This window comes from Petromyzon marinus, unplaced genomic scaffold, assembly GCF_048934315.1.
Source record: "Petromyzon marinus isolate PM22_M1 ecotype Great Lakes invasive population unplaced genomic scaffold, UKy_Petmar_22M1.pri1.0 PM_G_Scaffold_32, whole genome shotgun sequence".
NCBI lineage: Eukaryota > Metazoa > Chordata > Hyperoartia > Petromyzontiformes > Petromyzontidae > Petromyzon > Petromyzon marinus.
The window spans coordinates 1,085,346-1,102,796 of record NW_027422895.1 but is presented as its reverse complement, the minus strand read 5'-3'; the positions used below and the strand labels follow the sequence as shown (position 1 = coordinate 1,102,796).

At 45.1% G+C, this 17,451-nt stretch overlaps 1 pseudogene; it reads right to left on the bottom strand.

Moving 5' to 3' along the window:
* Nucleotides 1–315: 315 nt before the first annotated feature.
* LOC142915492 (putative RNA-binding protein 46 pseudogene) lies at nt 316–5,707 on the bottom strand (annotated as a pseudogene).
* Nucleotides 5,708–17,451: the final 11,744 nt, after the last annotated feature.

Here is a 17,451-nt window from a genome sequence, read left to right as displayed (position 1 = left end):
TGCGATGTGAACAATATATATTTTTCTCCGCTACATTTTCAAAACGAAATGGCGTCGACATGTCAAACACCTGAATTCGTTTTTTTCTTCAAGGATTCTGTTGTCGGTTTTCATTAAAGTGCAATGACAGGGTGACACCTGCTGACATCACAGGGTGACACCTGCTGACATCACAGGGTGACACCTGCTGACATCACAGGGTGACACCTGCTGACATCACAGGGTGACACCTGCTGACATCACAGGGTGACACCTGCTGACATCACAGGGTGACACCTGCTGACATCACAGGGTGACACCTGCTGACATGACAGGGTGACACCCGCTGGCCTGGCAAGGGCTTCACGGGTACGGCCACAGAGGTAACAACCAATCAGGGAAGGAGGCGCATCTGGGGCAAAGGCAACAGGTGGGGCTAGCCGAGTTACTCCGGTAACCTTTGCGAAAGGTTCCACGAGAGGGTGTGGCCGGAGGCGGGGCCTAGCCACGCCTCTGGCCACATTCTCAGAGGATTCGCCTTGCTGAGGATGTTGTAGGCGAGCTGACATGCCACCTCCCGTGCTCCCTCCTCGCTGGAGCTCAGAAATTCGGGGAAGATGTCGGCGCCTTCTCCCACCCCGGGAATCGACATCTTATAGAGGAGGCCCGCGGGTATCCCGGGCTCCGAGTGAGCGTGCAGCTCGAAGATTGGGTAGCTGATGCCGGCGGTCCGGCACAGCATCCGCAGCCGCACCTCCCACGACAGCATGGCCGCCTCCGGCAGCGCCTCGAGAGCTACGGGCATGGGCCGCAGCTGGTGAGGTACCCACCACAGCCACGTGCGTGCCCCCCAGCCCTCAAACAGGCTGTGTGCGGCTTTGCCGGTGCCCGTGCACTCCGGCTGCAGCAGGTCTGGCACGGCCGCCTCCATCTCCACCGCCGGGGCCGGAGCCACCCGTTCCGGGATGGCCCAGTCCACCTTGATGGTCCGGCCCCATAGCTGCAAGTTGATTCGAAGGAGCTTCTTCCTGGCCATGGCGGCCGCGTGATGGCTCCCGTACTCGATGAACGCGTAGCCTCGGTTGAGGGTTTTGTCCCAGCAACAGACGCTCATCGTGACATCCACCACGCCCTCCGTGGCACCGCTCATCGCCATCATCACCTCCGCTCGCTTCTTGTCCTCTGGCAGCCCCCCAATGAAGAGGTGGCGATTGTCCACGCTGAAGCGGACTCCAATGCGGCGTCCGGGACGGATCTCGAACTTGTTGAGTTTCTTGACGGCATCCGTGGCTTCGGCGCGCGTGGCGTAGGTAGCGAACGCATAGCCGTGGTTCTCTCCGCTATGCTCCATCATGAGGTGGAGCTGGTAGAGATTCCCCACCGTCTCCAGCACGGGCACCAGCTCATCCTCGTAGAGGTCGCGCGGGATCCCAGCCAGAAACACCTCACAGCCACGGGCGGGAGGGGGCCCCTGCCAGTCGGGCGGCGGTCCGAACTTCCTCTGTCCGTTCTCCTGGACGATGTTGTACCCCGTGCGCAACGTGAGGTCCAGCAGGACGTTCATGCAGGCCATGCCGAGCACCGGTGGTTTGGCTACTACGGTGGTGCTGGGGCAGCGGCTTGGGGCCCGGTGGAGCCCTTGTCACTCCGCGCGGTCGCCTCGTGCCGACAAAATCACGGGGGGAATCAGCTCCTGAAAAGCCAAATCCCCGGCAGGAACTCGCTCGGCCCAAACCTACAGGCCAGCAGTGAAGAGAGGAAGAGAGAGAGTGGAGACGGATGGAGAAAGAGAGACGCGTTTGTTCGGTCCATGGGCCTAAATGTGACGTTAGCGTAGCCTGTGCAGTATGCATACAGCGCTTTGTCAATCCACTGCTGGATGAAGCCCTCCCCCACATTGCGCAGAGGAGACAGGAAACACAAACTCACACGGTTCCCGGCATGCGTTTGTTTGTCCTCGGAAATGTTCACCGAGCGATGATTTTGCGTTTCGAACGGCGCTCACGAGGCAGCGTTTGACTTCGCGCGGTGAACTTCGCCCGTGATGACGTCACTGGGCACGACAGGAGAGGTCGGCACTGACTTTTAGCGCTGTTTTTTTTCTCACCATCCAATAGTCCATGAGACGCTTCAAAATGAGACCGTTTTGCTGGTATCAAAGTATGACAAAATAAGAATAGATTTGATCCTTTTTAGGCAATAAAACGGGTGTTTAGATGTTCAAACACCAAACAGAAACCTTCTTCAATGAATCTTAAGATCTGCTTTATTGCCAGAAAGGATACAACCTATTCTTATTTTTTCATAGCCCATGAGATGTCTCCTTTGTCGGTACCACGTGAGGTGGCCTAAATTGAGCAGTTTCAATTTCTCTACGTGGCCAGTGATAAACAAATGCAATGAGTGAGACTATCAAGTAATTTACTTTCATTTTCCATCCAAATAAATGGGTACGACTGAAGTTTTGCTACCTTAGGTGGTACCGAGTTCTGCTCTGGACCATGAGTGGGCCGTGTAATCAATTGTGGCCAGTTTTCAACAGTGTAAGGTCCCTAACATCAACAGAGCTGTTGTACTACAATTGTGTTCATATTGGATCATCTTTACAACAGAGCAGACATGCAGACAGAGCTAATGCTTTCTAACCCTCATTGTTGAAATGTGAGTTTACTTGCAAATGGAATCACAGTCCCAAATCATGACCGCAGAATGGTTGGAGTGAGTTGTTGGGGAGGGTGGTGGGTCAGGGGTTGAATTGCCATCATCAAAGCAGCACACGCCCCCCACCTTATGAACCACACAGAGTAATCACGCGAGCCAGACGTTGTATAGAAATGAGTATTGTTGTTAGTGTAGCGTTCACCAAAACGATCCAGGATATGTTTTATTTGGTCACGCCATTCATATTCACATATTCATTTTGCTTGTGTTTCAGAGTGGGCCAATTCATCTTTGATCTCATGAAGATGCCAAATCACAAATAGGTTTTGATCAAGTTGTTAAAAGGATACAATTTTTAAATGGATATTTGAAATCAATGGAGTGCATGTTTTACAATTCACGCAGCTCAACGACGAAATAAATAATACCGCATGGTTTTAATTAAGTAAAATATTTTATATATATCAGAATTTATAAATTTGTGTCATGAATTAGGGTGATGAATTTTGCTTTGACCATCTCTTAAATAACCGCATTTATAATTAGAGCTGGGGTATCATCATATTTCTTAAGTCGTTGATCACTCAACCAAATATATCGGTTTCATTACTCGACAAATTGGATAACAATTAGTTTTTTAAAAATTTGTCCGCATATGTGCCACTGGATGGGAGGTTATAGGTGCGGCATAATCAGTTGTATTATGCTGGGCGTGGCTTGTAGGGGGTTTCCTACCTTCGGGAAGCGTGACGCTGAAATGGTCGCTGTTTATTAATCCACCCGAGTTACTGCCAACGCATTCCTCTGGTTAAGGAACATTCACGCAAACTGGTTTCATTACTCGACAAATTGGATAACAATTAGTTTTTTAAAAATTTGTCCGCATATGTGCCACTGGATGGGAGGTTATAGGTGCGGCATAATCAGTTGTATTATGCTGGGCGTGGCTTGTAGGGGGTTTCCTACCTTCGGGAAGCGTGACGCTGAAATGGTCGCTGTTTATTAATCCACCCGAGTTACTGCCAACGCATTCCTCTGGTTAAGGAACATTCACGCAAACTGCGGTCATCCTCGCAGTGCCTTTTGGCTCAGCCACCGAACAAAGACGGTCACTGTATCGCACGCTGTCAGATGTGTTTCTGCAGCCGCCTGGAATACTTTTTTATTGCCATATTAGGAAGCCACTGGAGCTATGCACATTGACATCTAGATTTAAAACTCATTTCTTTAGAACTGCTTTTAGTGTTCTTAGCTCTTTCGGTAAAGTCACGTTGAAGGGAAACAATAAAATAATAAAATATGTAAAAAACAATAAAAATTCTCACGACGTTTTGACCATAACACAAACGGTCATCATGATTTTTATTGTTTTATGTATATTTTATTATTTTATTGTTTCCCTTCAACGTGACTTTACCGAAAGAGCTAAGAATATGAATTACTGCAGTCACGAAAGCTTTAAATCAAAATTTAACTGCTTTGTGTTTAGTCTTTCGTCCTTCCCCCACATCTCTGATTGGCACGGTTAACTACCGTACAGCGTGAAAGAAGTTCAACAACATACATGCACACAAAAGTAATAAGTTTAGTCAATTCACTTAATTGACTAATCATATCAGCTCCTAGCTATATTGCACTCTTTGTAGGTGAGTAGGTCGGTAGCTGCGCTGCTGTTGTGACATTGCCTACACGATTAACTCTGAGGTGGCGAATAGCGCGAGTGGTGTGTGTGTGATAATTATACATGACAGTGGTGTAGCTTGTACAGAATAAGTTGACACGATTTTTAATTTAGAGAGCATCTACATGCAACCGAATCTCACGACGCTATACCACAACAGACGCGTGCACCTAACCGGTAACAACGAGGCGTGATATTTGTCCGGTATTTTAAGAGAGAGACGGCCATAGGCAGAAAAGAGGAAATGTATTTAGCTTGGACGTGGACAGATCGTTGAGGGAAGTAAGTTCCAGATCTTGGAGGCAGCAAGAGGAGAAGGCGATACTCTTTGGTTCTATTCGGTAAAGTCACGTAAAAAAACAACACAAAAAATAAAAAAATCACGTTTCGGCCACAACACAAATGGCCTTCATCAGGTGAAGGGACCGTGCTGTCATGAGGACAGCGTTGGAGTGAAAACAGCCAATGTGTGTTATTGTGATTATATGCTACGTTAGTAATCCGTTAATTAGTATGTGTTTCCCCAATAAGGAATTGTAATATGTATGATTTAATAATACGCTTCCAAGCCGCACTAAGCCTGTAGCTGTCCGAGCGATTAAAGTTATTTCTATTCCTCTCAATTTCAATGGATTTTCTAATTAGTCTTTGCCAGTAATAATTAGTTTTACACAACACTTCAACGTTATCAAAATCAATTGAGTGTCCTTGTTGACAAGCATGTTCTGCCACTGCCGACAGTTGTGTTTGAGATAATTTTATATTTCTTTGATGTTCTTTTAGTCTTATGCTGATGTTACGTCCCGTCTGTCTAATATAGCATCTGCCACATAAACAATTAATCCGATATACACCTTCTGTTGATAATTTAGGTAATGCGTCTTTAGTGCAAGATACTAGTTTTTGAATTTTGTGTACTGTACCAAATCTTACTGTAATGTTTTGCTTTTGCAAAACACGAGCTAATTTTCAGTTACTCCTGAGATATATGGAATTTTTATTGTTTTAACAATCTGGTCGCTTTCAGCAGTATTGCTTTGCGATCGTGATTTGGCATTCAGTGCTCTGTTAATTTGAGCATTATTGTAGCCATTCTGTCGTAGTGCGTCTTTAACGTGTTTAATCTCTCTCACTAGACTCTGACCATCTGACACTGTTTTAGCCCGATGTATGAGCGTCTTGATAAGAGAAGATTTCTGAGCTGGATGATGATGTGATTCTGCATTCAGATAGGCATCAGTGTGCGTTTGCTTTCTGTAAACGCTGTGTGTTATTTTACCGTTTAGGCCATGTCCAAGCGTCTTATAACGAGATCAAACCGGTCCGAGATTACGCCAACCTTGCTAATCGAAGGTGGGATATCTCAACACGTGTGTGTGTGCATACATCAAGGCCGTAGCCATGGAGAAAAAAAAAAATCTAAATTTTAAAACGAATTTCCTGCTTAAAAATATTTTTTAAAAATTCACTAACACGAGTGTGGATCTAAACGCGATTCCGTAGTTTCGATTCATTCCCCGACTCGTTCCATCAGAATCGATATTCACCTTCACCGTAAAAAAATTAGATTCTCTCCATTCTAAGAACGCATTGACAAACGATTCATAGAATCGATCATCGATGCCTACCGCCCTCTTTGTTGAACAGCGGCTAAATCGTATTGAGCTATAATTAGGAATCGAATCGGCTATGATGCGATCTGCGCGGCTTAGCCAATAGGAGCGCACGTTGCTCGGAGGCACCGTCCAATCGGAGGAGGCGATGGTTTGGGGTGGCTGGGTGCCACTTGGACCAATCAGGAGGGCTTCAGGTTGTTCCTTCCACCCTCAACACGAGGTGCACCTAGCCTGGCACCGGCTTCACTGCTACACGGATACATCACTACAGCAGGTGTACCTAGCCTGGCACCGGCTTCACTGCTACACTGCTACATCACTAAAGCAGGTGCACCTAGCCTGGCACCGGCTTCACTGCTACACGGATACATCACTACAGCAGGTGCACCTAGCCTGGCACCGGCTTCACTGCTACACGTATACATCACTAGTGTATAGTAATGTGTAGTGTATAGTAATGTATAGTGTGTAGTGTATAGTAATGTGTAGTGTAGTGTATAGTAATGGATAGTGTATAGTAATGTATAGTGTAGTGTGTAGTGTATAGTAATGTATAGTGTAGTGTATAGTGTATGGTAATGTGTAGTGTATAGTAATGTATAGTGTAGTGTATAGTAATGTATAGTGTAGTGTATGGTAATGTGTAGTGTATAGTAATGTATAGTGTAGTGTGTAGTGTATAGTGTATAGTAATGTATAGTGTAGTGTGTAGTGTATAGTAATGTATAGTGTAGTGTGTAGTGTATAGTAATGAATAGTGTAGTGTGTAGTGTATGGTAATGTATAGTGTAGTGTATAGTAATGTATAGTGTAGTGTATAGTGTTGTGTGTAGTGTATAGTAATGTATAGTAATGGATAGTGTATAGTAATTTATAGTGTATAGTAATGTATAGTGTAGTGTGTAGTGTATAGTAATGTGTAGTGTATAGTAATGCACATTGTAGTGTGTAGTGTATATTAATGTATAGTGTAGTGTATAGTAATGTATAGTGTAGTGTGTAGTGTATAGTAATGTATAGTGTAGTGTGTAGTGTATATTAATGTAAAGTGTAATGTATAGTAATGTGTAGTGTATAGTAATGTATAGTAATGGATAGTGTATAGTAATGTATAGTGTGTAGTGTATATTAATGTATAGTGTAGTGTACAGTAATGTGTAGTGTATAGTAATGTATAGTGTACTGTGTAGTGTATAGTAATGTATAGTGTAGTGCGTAGTGTATAGTAATGTATAGTGTAGTGTGTAGTGTATAGTAATGTGTAGTGTATAGTAATGTATAGTGTAGTGTGTAATGTATGGTAATGTGTAGTGTATAGTAATGTATAGTGTAGTGTGTAGTGTATAGTAATGTATAGTAATGGATAGTGTATAGTAATGTATAGTGTGTAGTGTATATTAATGTATAGTGTAGTGTGTAGTGTACAGTAATATGTAGTGTATAGTAATGTATAGTGTACTGTGTAGTGTATAGTAATGTATAGTGTAGTGTGTAGTGTATAGTAATGTGTAGTGTATAGTAATGCATAGTGTAGTGTATATTAATGTATAGTGTAGTGTGTAGTGTATAGTAATGTATAGTGTAGTGTGTAGTGTATAGTAATGTATAGTGTAGTGTATAGTGTAGTGTGCCTGCCGCTGTATATTTGGAGTTTGCGTGTCTCTCTCATCACCACGGTGGCTAGGAGATGTTAACTACCTCCTCTGGTATGCAGGAGGTCGTGGGTTGGACCCCGACGCCTGCTGCTGCTGCTGTATATTTGCGCGTCTCTCTCCCCATGGTCGCGTGGATTTTTCTAATCCACATTTAGAATCAACATCGATGACCCGTTTAGAGTATTTGACTGCCGCTATAAATGTCCACGTGATGATGATGATGACGACGCTTCGCCACTCAGTTGAGCTGTCGTCTGTGATGGTCGGGTCGCTTCTGAAAAAGTGATACACAGCAGCTCAGTTGGCTGTACACAGGCGGCACCCTGGTGCCACCTGGTGTGCCACCAGTGTGCCACCAGTGTGCCACCCGGGTGCTGCCCAGTGTGCCACCAGTATGCCACCCTGGTACCACCAGTGTCCCACCCTGGTACCACCCAGTGTGCCACCTGGGTGCTGCCCAGTGTGCCACCCGGGTGCTGCTGCAGCACTGGACGGTGCGCTCCGCGATTGGTTTGTTATTTTCTCTGTTCAATGGTGGTGGGTTTTTTACATTTTATTTTTAACAACCTTGGACCTTATTGCTTTTATATATTTGTAGTCACCAAATCATGGGGGTTTTGATAACAAAAAGGGATATGCACCGGGGGGCGTCCCATGCCTATCCCCAGAGTCACACGAGGACACACTGCACAGCAATAACAAACAACTCCTCTAATGCCCGATGTTGTGGATTCAATCTTCAACACACTGGTGGGCTAAAGTAGTGAACTATTTTGTCTTTTGTCAACGTGACACTTTTTTTCTGATTGGCCGTGTCGGGTGGTGGAGGGTTATAAAACCCACCCATCATCCACTCACCCACTCACCCACTTACACACCCACCCACTCACTCACCTACTCACTCAGCCACTCACCCACCCACTCACTCACCCACTCACTCACCCACTCACTCACTCACCCACTCACTCAGCCACTCACCCACTCACTCAGCCACCCATCCACCCGTTCACTCAGCCACCCCACCCACTCACTCACCCACCCACTCACTTACCCACTCACTCACCCACTCACTCAACCACTCACTCACTCAACCACTCACTCACTCAACCACCCACTCACTCACCCATCATCCACTCACCCACCCACTCAATCATCCACTCATCCACGCAGCCACCCACTCACTCACCCACTCACACAGCCACCCACCCATCATCCACTCACCCACTCACTCACCCACCCACTTACACACCCACCCACTCACCCATCCACCCACTTACTCACCCACCCACTCACCCACCCACCCACTCACCCACCCATTCACTCACCCACCCACTCAGTCACTCACCCACCCACCCACTCGCCCACCCATCCACCCACTCAACCACCCACCCAGTCACTCACCCACCTAGTCACTCACCCACCCACTCAGTCACTCACTCACCCACTCACTCACACCCACTCACTCACCCACTCACCCACTCACTCACTCACTCACCCACTCACTCAATCACTCACCCACTCACTCACCCACTCACTCACACCCACTCACTCACCCACTCACTCACTCACCCACTCACTCAATCACTCACCCACTCAATCACCCACTCACTCACCCACTCACTCACTCACCCACTCACTCACCCACTCACTCATTCACCCACTCACTCACACTCACTCACCCACTCACTCACTCACGCTCACTCACCCACTCACTCACCCACTCACTCATTCACCCACTCACTCATGCTCACTCACCCACTCACTCACCCACCCCCTCACCCACTCACTCGCCCACCCACCGACCTCCACTCAGTGTGGACACTCACAACCTCTCCCAAGGCACCTGGCCCGTGTGGAGAAGTAGGCTAAGTTTACCCACTAAGAGGGCCTCTCTTAAGAGTCCCTCTGCTTGAGCAAATAACGTGGTGATGCTGCGCTGTCAGTGGTGGACAAATAGCAAAACGACTCACCACCGCACGAGTCAATAATACTGATTTTTCATGGTAAAAACAATGCACGTTGTGATTGAAGCTTCCGGTCAAAGTCTCCTCCGCCAGCCGTGAGTGGTCTGAGCAAGCAATTGCAGGGGCTGCGCCTTTACACACACACACAGATCCCCCGTGTAGCCCTGACAGACTACCGGGGGTATTGTTAGCGAGCGCCTATTAAGGCCGACACGGCACACCGTGGCCAACGCCACGCGCCCGTCCGCCTATGTCTCCCCAGTCGCGACGTTTACTACGCACAGGCACCCAGGGTGCTCATTTGAGGCCGAGTCGACCTAGGGGAGTCCCAGGACCGGTTCAGAATAATCGTCACTGACGGTGTTGTCCGTGAGCGGGAATCGAACTCGGGTGGCTGGGGTCGTGGGGTGACTCGCTGACCACCGCTCCTCCCCCCCACCCACCCACTCACGCGCACGCGCGCGCATTTCGCACGAGGCGGCCACCGATTGGTCCCCCCAAGAGGGGGCCGTCCTCAAGGCCACTCCCCCACCCCCCCACGTGGTCCTGTAGACCACGTGACACCTCGAGGGCCTTCACTCCGTCAGTAGCACTCGACAACGCTGGTAAGCACCACAACACTTTTATACATTTATTATTAACTTTTATTTATTATTAACTTGTATTTATTATTAACTTATACTTATTATTAACTTTTATACTTTTATTATTAACTTATATTTATTATTAACTTGTATACATTTATTATTAACTTATACTTATTATTTACTTTTATTTATTATTAACTTGTATTTATTATTAACTTATATTTATTATTAACTTGTATTTATTATTAGCTTTTATTTATGATTAACTTTTATTTATTATTAACTTTTATTTATTATTAACTTATATACATTATTAACTTTTATACATTTAAAATGAACTCTACATCACCGACATCGATTAAACAACACTCGGTGATTGGTGACTGCGGCTGCCTTAGAGAGCCCGAGGTGTTATCGTCGATTGTTTAACAAAATCTTTATAATAATTAAGGTCTTAAATGTTAAAAGTTACAAGTATAATGAACGTCTTGCGAGCTTTTAGACGTTAACTTTGCTGTTGGGGGTTTTCCCGCTTTTTTTGCGCTGGAAAATCAAATGGAGCGTAACAAGATGTGGTTATTAACAATAATTATTACAGTACTACTAATACTGTATTCATCGCTTCTTTTATCGATCCAAATCGGAATGACATCGACGCGACCGAGTTGGAAGATGGCTTTAGAGCGTTTTGGTGAGGAAAGTGCGATGTTGTTATGATGTAATAGTCGATAACGCCTTGTTAATAATAACAACAACGTACAGTGGTACCTCGGTACGCGTCGTTAAATCGTTCCAGAAGGTAGGGGGACTTATACCCAAAATGACAAACACCAAACAAAATTTTTCCCCATAAGAAATAAAGGGAATGGAAATAATCCGTTCCAGAGTGTAAGAAATTATATATTTATATGGCATATTATACATTAGTGGAGTTGTATAATATAATGTAGACTCTACTTTTGATTTAAAGCTTTCGTGACTGCAGTAATTCATATTCTTAGCTCTTTCGGTAAAGTCACGTTGAAGGGCAACAATAAAATATATATAAAACAATATATAAAATATATATAAAACAATATATTTTCTATATATTTTATTGTTTCCCTTCAACGTGACTTTACCGAAAGAGCTAAGAATATAGACTCTACTTATTACTAAAATGCATACATACATTAAAATAAATGCATAAATTGAAATAAAAATAAAATTTAACGTCACTTTACCTCGCTGAGAGGAGTTGATAGCCTACGAGGATGGTGGTGAGGAAGGGGAGCAGGAGGAGATGTTATTCTTTGGAAGGAGATTCCCCTTCCATTAAAACTTCAGCAAGCTGAAATTCTGAGTTTTTTTCTCTTTTCTGTCTTTTTTCTTGACTTGGACCTGGTTGAGGCTTACCAGGTTTGAGTTTCACTAAAAACCTGCCCATTGACGTTTGTTTTTGCCTTCTTCTAAGAACGTTCCTGAAGTGTGACATTGTCTGGTCATTCCACACAATACTCTTACGGCCTTGTCAGAGCTTTATTGGGGTGGTATTTTTCTTGCAAAACTTTGCGCTTCCATGCATTTTGCACACGTTTCTTTAATAAGTGAAGTGGGGGCTTCCCTCTATCTCCTCCTCCTCGCCTGAAGAGAGTGCCTCCATCTTCACCTGGTGTTCCTCCCTCTCAAGCTGCCGCAGCTCCTCGGTGGGTACAGCTCTTCCTTGTGCTCCTCCACTAACTCCTCCACATCATCATCACCATTGACCTCCAGACCCATGGACCTGCCCAGAGAGACAATATACTCCACAATAGGCACAGCCTCAAAGCCCTCAAAGTCCCTTTCAGTTACGGCTTCTGGCCACAAATTCCTCCAGGCAGAGTTCATGGTCTTACTTCCTGCCAGGTGTTTGTGTATAAGAGTTAAACATATTATGAGCTCTTTCGGTAAAGTCACGTTGAAGGGAAACAATAAAATAATAAAATATATATAAAACAATAAAAAAAATTCTCACGACGTTTCGACCATAACGCAAACGGTCAAAATCAGGTGTGAAAACCAACGGCAAGAAACATTTTAAAGAAGTGGCGGTTCGCATTTACTTATTTTTAAACGGTGTATTTTTTTATTTACGTGTTTTGGTCGAAATGTCGTGAGAATTTTTATTGCTTTATATATATTTTATTGTTTCCCTTTAACGTGACTTTACCGAAAGAGCTAAGAATATGGATTACTGCAGTCACGCAAGTTTTAAATCAAAAAGAGTTATACAGTGCACAATATTAAAATGCTCTTTTCCAGAACTCTCTGAGGGTCAATTCTGGGTCAGAGGTCACTTCAAAGCACCTCTGAAAGAGTGCTTTGGTATACAGTTTCTTTAAAATGTGAAACGACCTGCTGGTCCATGGGCTGAATGAGAGGAGTCATATTAGGGGGCACAAACTTCACAGTGATGAAGTCGAACTGCCGGCAGCACGCCGTCCTGCAAGCTTGGAGGGTGTGCAGGAGCATTGTCCTGAAGGAGGAGGAGGAGGGCCTTTAGAGGCAGTTGTTGCTTCTCTAAATATATTTTTTTACACTTGGCCCAAACACAACATTGAACCACTCACTGAAAAATTGTCTCGTCACCCAAGCCTTTGAGTGTGACCTCCACGTGACTGGTAACTGGGTTTTTTGTACATTATGTTTTTTTTAAAACCCTCGGGTTCTCCCGAGTGGATGATTAGTAGAGGCTTGAGTTTAAAATCCCCACTTTGCATTGCCACACAACGAGAGTTAGCCTGTCATTCGTTGGCTTGTGCCCTGCCAACGCCATCTCCTCTTGTGTGATATAGGTCCTGTTTGGCATTTTCTTCCGAAACAGGCCTGGCTCGTCACAATTAAAAACTTGTTGGGAAACAAAACCCTCAGCCTCTACAAACTCCCCAAACTCGGTAACGAATTCCTTTGCAGCGTCTTTGTTGGCACTGGCCGCCCTCCCCAATGCCTCACGACACTATGTATGCCAGTCCTCTTCTTGAAATAATCAAACCAGCAATGGCTGGCTTTAAACGCTTCACTAAAATCTTCACTCGTTCCTGGCACGTCTTTTAAAAGATCGGCATGCAACATTTTTGCCTTCTCCCAATTGTAGCCTCTGAAACGCTATCGCCGGCTAAAGTTTTTCGTTCAGCCATATTAATGACAATGTTTCTACTTGCTCTGATGTCTGTGATCTTTGTGTTTGATATAAATTTCACCCCCTTTTGCAACGTTAGCTGATTCGATGGCTTCGTTTTGTTTTCTTCACAATCGTCTAAATTGTTGCTCTCGGCATATACGCGATGCCACCGCAAGATCAGTGTCGCGCACGCCGCTGTCATACTTTTTTCTACGATCTCTTTTTTCACGTTGACAGTGATCCTCGCCATTTTCTTCGCAGCTTGGCTTTCCTCACGAACCTTCTTGAATGAATTGGCAAAAAAATTATTGTTAAAATGACAAAAAACACCACGTGGAAATTCACGGAGAGTTGTAGCAAAAGGGTTGCGCACTGAACGAGATCTACTGGACAGGCAGACTGAGGAGCGGCGCTTTGTTTCAGTCGTGAACGGGGTCTACTGTACGCGGTGACTCATCCCGACCCATACAAGTTGCAGCAAGCGCGTCGTAAGCAAGACGTCGTATCCCAAGCAAGACGTCGTATCACAAGACATTTTTTTCTCTCGTCAAATACACGACACGTGGACCAAATTCAACATATTCCAAAGCGGTCGTACACCGCGGTGCCACTGTAAATGCGTTTTGGTGAGGAGAGTACGATGTTGCTGTGATGTAACAGTCGATAACGCTGGTGTTGTTGACGAGGTACAAGAAGCAATGGTCGCCGCCTCAGAGCTGAATGTGAACGTCCATTTCAATGCTATAAAATACTGTGAATTATTAAGGTCTAAAATATGAAGCGCGGTGGAAGGATGGTGTCTGATCGACTTATTGCAGGTTAGAGATGTTAACCTATTTGTATTGTATAATGTCATTGTAGTGGTGTGTGCATTGTCTTAATCAATAATCTAATGGTGTGAAATGCATTGTGTTTTAATACGCAACATACATAGGGTTCACGGCGGGAGGAGAAGGGGACGGTGGTGGTGTACCAGCTACACCAGCGGCAGCAAGAACGCGCCGGCGACGCCATGTTGCCGCTGTGTCTAGCGGTGCTCCTTCTGGCCTCCGTCGCGGTCCGAGGTAACAACCACCGTGAACGCCGACCAGTCCAGTTCGCTTATTGGTTAGAGCCCTGTGAGCCATGCGGCTCTTGAATCGGGTTGCAACCGCAACGAAACAAAAACGTAAATAAGAAACCGCAGCGGCAGCATCCAGCAAGCGTCACCGTGACGGTAATCGTCATTGACGCCGTTGTTCGGCATCGTCTTGTCTAGCATCGTCGTCATCGTCATCCGTAGACGCGTCAGCACCGCCATCGTTTAATCCGTAGTTGTGGCAGCAGGTTTCTGACATCGCGGTTATCAGCAGAGTTCATCATTTGGAGAGGCTAATAGGGTGGCTGGAATCGCCAGTGTTCTGTGCATTGAACAAATTAACAGCCCAGGGCCTGCGCTTGAGCAATGGCGAGCTACAGGAGAATGCCACACGTATCGGAGCATTCATAGCTCGGGGTGAGCAGCTCTATCATGGGATACCTTTTCACCAGTATCAAAGTATTAAATATAACAATAGGTTTGACCCTTTTGACCGAGAAAACAGATGTTATTATATTTTTATTTAAAGCTTTCGTGACTGCAGGGATTCATATTCTTGGTTCTTTCGGGTAAAGTCACCACGTAGAAGGGAAACAAAATAATAACAATATAAAACAATAAAATTCCCTTCTATGTGACTTTAGCGAAATGACCAAGAAAACATGTTATTATGTTCAAATACCAAATAGATAACTATCAAGGAATCAATTACTGCATCAACTAGACGTACTTGTGGTGAACATGCAAATAGACATGCTCTGATAAAAAAAAAATATATAGTGCATTGTACTCTTTGTTTTTTTCGGTAAAGTCACGTAGGTAAAAAAAATCTATAAACTAAATGAAAACAACTGAATTAAACAACAAAATTAAATGATTTAATTTAGTTGTTTTCATTTATTTTATTGATTTTTTTACCCACGTGACTTTCCCGAAAAAACCAAAGAGTATGAATCCTCGCAGTCACGAAAGCTTCAAATCTGGAACTAGCGCATTGTCTTTGTGCTGTTGTTGGCGTTCCCTGGTCTGACAATGGTGAGGCTAGGCCATTAAGAACACGGCTGTCTCTGGTGTAGACCAATCGCTTTCTCAAAGACAATGCATATAACATTATAGTTCCGTTACTTTTTTTATTTAAAGCTTTCGTGACTGCAGGGATTCATATTCTTGGTTCTTTTGGTAAAGTCACCGCGTAGAAGGGAAACAATAGAATAATAAAAATATAAAACAATAAAATTATCACGACGTTTCGACTGCAACACAAGAAGCAATCATCAGGTGTGAAAAACCACGGCAAGCAATGTTTTTATTATTTCATTGTTTCCCTTCTACGTGGTGACTTTACCGAAAGAACCAAGAATATGAACCAAGAATACAGTTGCGTTATTATTATTAAAGCACTGCATATATTATCAGAGGTTGTTTGCATGGTCACCACACGTACCGTATGTGTGGTCATTTGCAGACTTGGTTCCCTGCAAAAGGTGTCTATTTGGCGTCGGAACATCTTAACACAACTCCTCTTTGATTGCCAGAGAAAGGGTAAAAACCAGTTCTTATTTCGATTTGAAGCTTTCGTGACTGCAAGGATTCATCTTCTTTGGTTCTTTCGGTAAAGTCACCACGTAGAATGAGAATGAAATAATAAAATAACACAAAATTCTCACGACATTTCGGCCACAACGCAAGCGGCCATCTTCAGGTGAAAGGTACAGAACTGTCGGGACGACAGAGCTTCAATGAACGACGTTAAGATTCGTAGCGACTTTTAAGCTGGTTGGGAGAAGTGAGGCACCTCAGCTATTTGATATGTAAACCCCTTTATCAAGGTGCCTCACTTTAAAAGTTGCTACGAATCTTAACATCGTTCACTGAAGCTCTGTCGTCCCGACAGTTCTGTACCTTTCACCTGAAGACGGCCGCTTGCGTTGTGGCCGAAACGTCGTGAGAATTTTATTGTGTTATTTTATTATTTTATTCTCATTCTACGTGGTGGTGACTTTACCGAAAGTACCAAAGAAGATGAAGCAGTTCTTATTTTTATCATAGTGGCAATCGTTAATCGACCCCGGAGGGCGATGGACGCAACTCAACGCCTCCGACCGAGAGCCGCTCACGTTGACCCCCCCGAGCCACGCAGTCGTTTGCGTATAGCGGTCGCTGCCCTGCAAGTTCTCGCTTGTTTAAACAAAAACAAAAATCTGAAACAAAATCTGAAAATCCGCTCCGCATCGCACCGCGAAATACGTTTGTCCACGCGGCATTCGATCTGTCTGCGTGAGGGCACGGTGTGGGAGCAGGCGCCCGCGCACAGAATGGCTTTCCCAAGTCTGAGTTGTGCAATTCCCAGTTAGAGATAATAAAAAAACACGTCCCAACATTGACCTCCACGGGTAAAGACAAGCCTCTCAAGTTTGGAGCTCTCCAGGTGCCACAGTGGCTAGGAGATGTCGACTACCTCGCCTGGTCTACAGGAGGTCGTGGGTTAGATCATGTCCCTGAGAGATGTTAACTACCTCGCCTGGTATACAGGAGGTCGTGGGTTAGATCATGTCCCTGAGATATGTCAACTGCCTCGCCTGGTCTACAGGAGGGCGTGGGTTAGATCATGTCCCTGAGAGATGTCAACTACCTCGCCTGGTCTACAGGAGGGCGTGGGTTAGATCGTGTCCCTGAGAGATGTTAACTACCTCGCTTGGTCTACAGGAGGTCGTGGGTTCGATCCTGACCCTGAGAGATGTCAACTACCTCGCCTTGTCTACAGGAGGTCGTGGGTTAGATCATGTCCCTGAGAGATGTTAACTACCTCGCCTGGTCTACAGGAGGTCGTGGGTTCGATCCTGACCCTGACGATGCCTGCTGCTGCTGTATATTTGGAGTTTGTGTCTCTCTCTCATCATCATGGTGGCTAGGAGATGTTAACTACCTCGCCAGGTCTACAGGAGGTCGTGGGTTCGATCCCGACCTTGACGCCTGCTGCTGCTGTATATTTGGAGTTTGCGTCTGTCTCTCACCGTTGTCCCGTGGATTTTTCTCCCAGTCCTCCAGTTTCTTCCTCCACATTTATAAACAACATCACGCATTCAGAGTT